Source organism: Nicotiana tabacum, chromosome 22 (assembly GCF_000715075.1).
Source record: "Nicotiana tabacum cultivar K326 chromosome 22, ASM71507v2, whole genome shotgun sequence".
Taxonomy (NCBI): domain Eukaryota; kingdom Viridiplantae; phylum Streptophyta; class Magnoliopsida; order Solanales; family Solanaceae; genus Nicotiana; species Nicotiana tabacum.
The window spans coordinates 59605286-59608763 of record NC_134101.1 but is presented as its reverse complement, the minus strand read 5'-3'; positions in this window follow the sequence as shown (position 1 = coordinate 59608763).

Below are 3478 nucleotides of genomic sequence, written 5' to 3'. Positions count from 1 at the left end.
TCACGAACGAGTTTAGCAGAGTCTTGCGGATCGGTACGGAGACGTCTGTACTTATCTTCGAGAGGCTACATAACTGTTAGGAAATTTTCATTTCTTTCATTCTTGTTGTGCAGAATTTGTTGAATTTGGAATTTTAGCCTTTATATCTTTATTCTCTCACAGATGGTGAGGAAACATGCTACCGGGTCAGCTGAACAGGCATCCGCACATACTGCTAGGGCTGCAAGAGGTCGGGGTCGAGGTAGAGGCTGAGGTAGAGGTTGAGGAAGGGCACGTGCTGCGACTAGAGCACCTGTCAGAACAACAGTTGAGGAGCCACTAGTAGCTTCAGTTGGGGGACAGGTACCAGAAGCACATGTTGTTATCCCCAGACTTCAGGAGACGTTGGCACAGTTCCTGAGTATGTTTGGTACATTAACCCGGGCGGGATTGATTTCTGTAGCACCAAATATTCCACAGATTGGGGGAGTAGCTCCGACTCCTACCACAACTCCAGAGCAACAGGTTCACGTTGGTCAGGTTCTGGGTGTAGCACCGGTACAACCTGTTATTCCGGTTCGGCCTGAGGTCACGCCCGAGGCATCAGAAGAAGAACAAAAGAGACTTGAAATGTTTAAGAGGTATAGTCCACCTACTTTCAATGGCACAGCTACATAGGATGCCCAAGAATTCCTAGAAAATTGTCATTGTATTCTCCGCACCATGGGTATTGTGGAGGTGAGCGGAGTTGCCTTTACTACATTTCAACTGTCAGGCACATCGTATCGGTGGTGGCAAATCTATGAAGAACGTAGACCATCCGATGCAACACCACCAACTTGGGCTCAATTTTCGAAAATGTTCTTGAAAGAGTTTGTTCCCCAGAATCTCATAGATGCATGGTGCACAGAGTTTGAACGGTTGCGTCAGGGCACTATGACAGTGTCAGAATATGCTATCAGGTTCAGTGAGTTAGCCCTTCATGCACCGATCTTGGTTCCTACAATCAGAGAGCGGGTCCACAGATTCATTGAGGGGCTCGATTATGATATTAAAATATGCATGGCTCGAGAATTGCAAACCGATACTCCATTTCAATAAGTAGTGGAGATTGCAAGGAAGATTGAGGGTGTTTTAGGCGAGGAAAGGAAGTCTAAGGAGGCCAAAAGGTCTCGAAGATCTGGTGGGTTCAGTGGATTTTACTCTTCAGCTAGGACCCATTATAGCGGAGGCTCGAGCAGTCGGTCAGCTCAGTCCGTACATCAGATTACTCGGGATGCTCCAATTTATAGTGCACTACCGACACGAGATTCTTACAGCGGTTATTCCAGTTATTCAACACAGACTCAGTACGAGCAGTCGCGACCTCAGAGGGGTTATTATGAGTGTAGTGATACTAGGCATATCATGAGAGATTGTCCCAGACTTGGGAGGGGTGGATTTCATCAAAACACTCCAGCTACAAGCTTTATTCCAGTTGATACTCCACGTGCACAGTCAGCTAGAGGTGGAGGACAGGCGGGTAGTGGACGCCTAAGAGGTGGAGGCTCGACCCGTTGATTTAATCACTATGATTTGGTTGAGGCCAATGCACCAGATGGTGTCGTTACAGGTACGATCCTGATTTTTATTATAAAAGGATATTTTCCTTAATTTGATTCGGTTCTGAATATTGAGGTGAGTCTTCCTATTATGCTCCACTTATGGGTGAGCTTCGTAAATTTGTGACCCACTATATATGTTTATCCCTGTTGGAAGATTTGAAGGTGTGAGCCCGTGTCTGTCATTTATTTTTGTACACCATTGAGGGCTATAAGTTCAAAAGTAATTTTTTTTATTCATTACATTGGGTTTATTGTGTTTCGAAATAAGTCATTCCAATTTTTATGAATTATACGTCCTACCGGTATGAAGGTTCATTATGTGTTGTGAAAACTGTTTATGAAATATATTGAAAAAAAAAAATTGAAATTTCAGTTGGCACAGTATGCAAAATACTTGTGATTCGGAGTTGAGGACGAGATCCTCACATTTTATATATGATGTGAAATATTTAAACCGGGCTACAAGTCGCGGTGGAAATTATATAAGGACGAGGTCCTTGTGGTGAAGTATTTATGAGTTTAAAATTATCCATTTGTGAAATTAATTTGTACAATAATATTAATAGGGAGTTATGTCTGTTAGGCTTATTTGATAATTCTTGTATATTTTTCTGTTCATATTCAGCCATTTTCGTGCTGTAAATATTAAGTTTTAGCCTATGAGGTGAGTGTCAGGTGGCGTTAAATGTGACTCATCAATCCGAGTAAGTAATCATGAGGTCTTCATGCCTCACATTCTGTTGTCAATATTGTGAAAATTCGAAATGCGTTGGTGGTTAATATGAGATTAATTGATGATGCTGGAATTAATTATGAACAACTTTTAAGACCAGAGATGTGGTGATGAGCATACATATGATGTGCTTCATGTCCTGATATCATTATGATAATGCAGTGCTTGTAATGCTGAGATTGGTGTTATTGATATATACCTTGTGGTATTTTGTTGGGTTGTGGATGTGTTGTTAGGAGTTGTTTTGGTGTTACTCTGGCAGGTGGATAGGCCCAATTACAGGGGAGACTCTGCCGAAATTTCTGAAAAATTTGGGAGTTAGTAAATTTGGAGGATTGAGATTGCAAAGGAAGAGATAAGTATGTTATATGTTTGAGGGCGAATAACCCTAAGTGGTGAAGAATGTAACACCCCAGAGAAAGTTTTGAAGTACTTCAACGAAAAAAATTGATCTGTGCGTAGGCATGAGTTGCTATTGCCAGTTGAGACTAATACCGTGCATTGTTGTGAAAAAAACCTAGACCTTTTGAAATATTTGGAGTGTAAGGAATTGATCTTAAAGTTTACAAATATGGATAAAAGAAATAAACTCAAAAGAATGATGTTGTCAAGCTTATCTCAAATGCGGTAGCGTGGAATCAACCGTGAGTAAATGTATAAAAGTAAAATCATCCATTTGGTAACCTTAGAATAATTCTCAGAACGTTCGAGGACAAACGTTTATTTAAGAGGTGGAGAGTCTAACGACCCGACTTGTCGTTTTAAGAATTTACGCTTCGTTCAATGACTTAAGGTCTCGAGCAGCTTCACAATATGTATTATGACCCGCGGGTATGGTCGATTTTGATTTACTGAAGATTCATAATTAAATTAAAAGAATAATCCTTAATTTGAAGTTTAAATGGAAAGAGTTGAACGGAGAGTTTACTTTTGAGCAAACGACTCTGGAGTAGAATTTTGATGATGTCAATAGCTCCGTATAGTTATTTTGGACTTAGGAGCGTGTCCGAAAAATTATTTAGAGGTCCGTAGTAGAATTAAGCTTGAAATGCCGATAGTTGAATTTTTGAAAAATTTGACCAGAGAGTTGACTTTTGAGCAAACGAACCTGGAATAGAATTTTGAGGATGGAAATAGCTTCGTATGATGATTTCGGACTTAG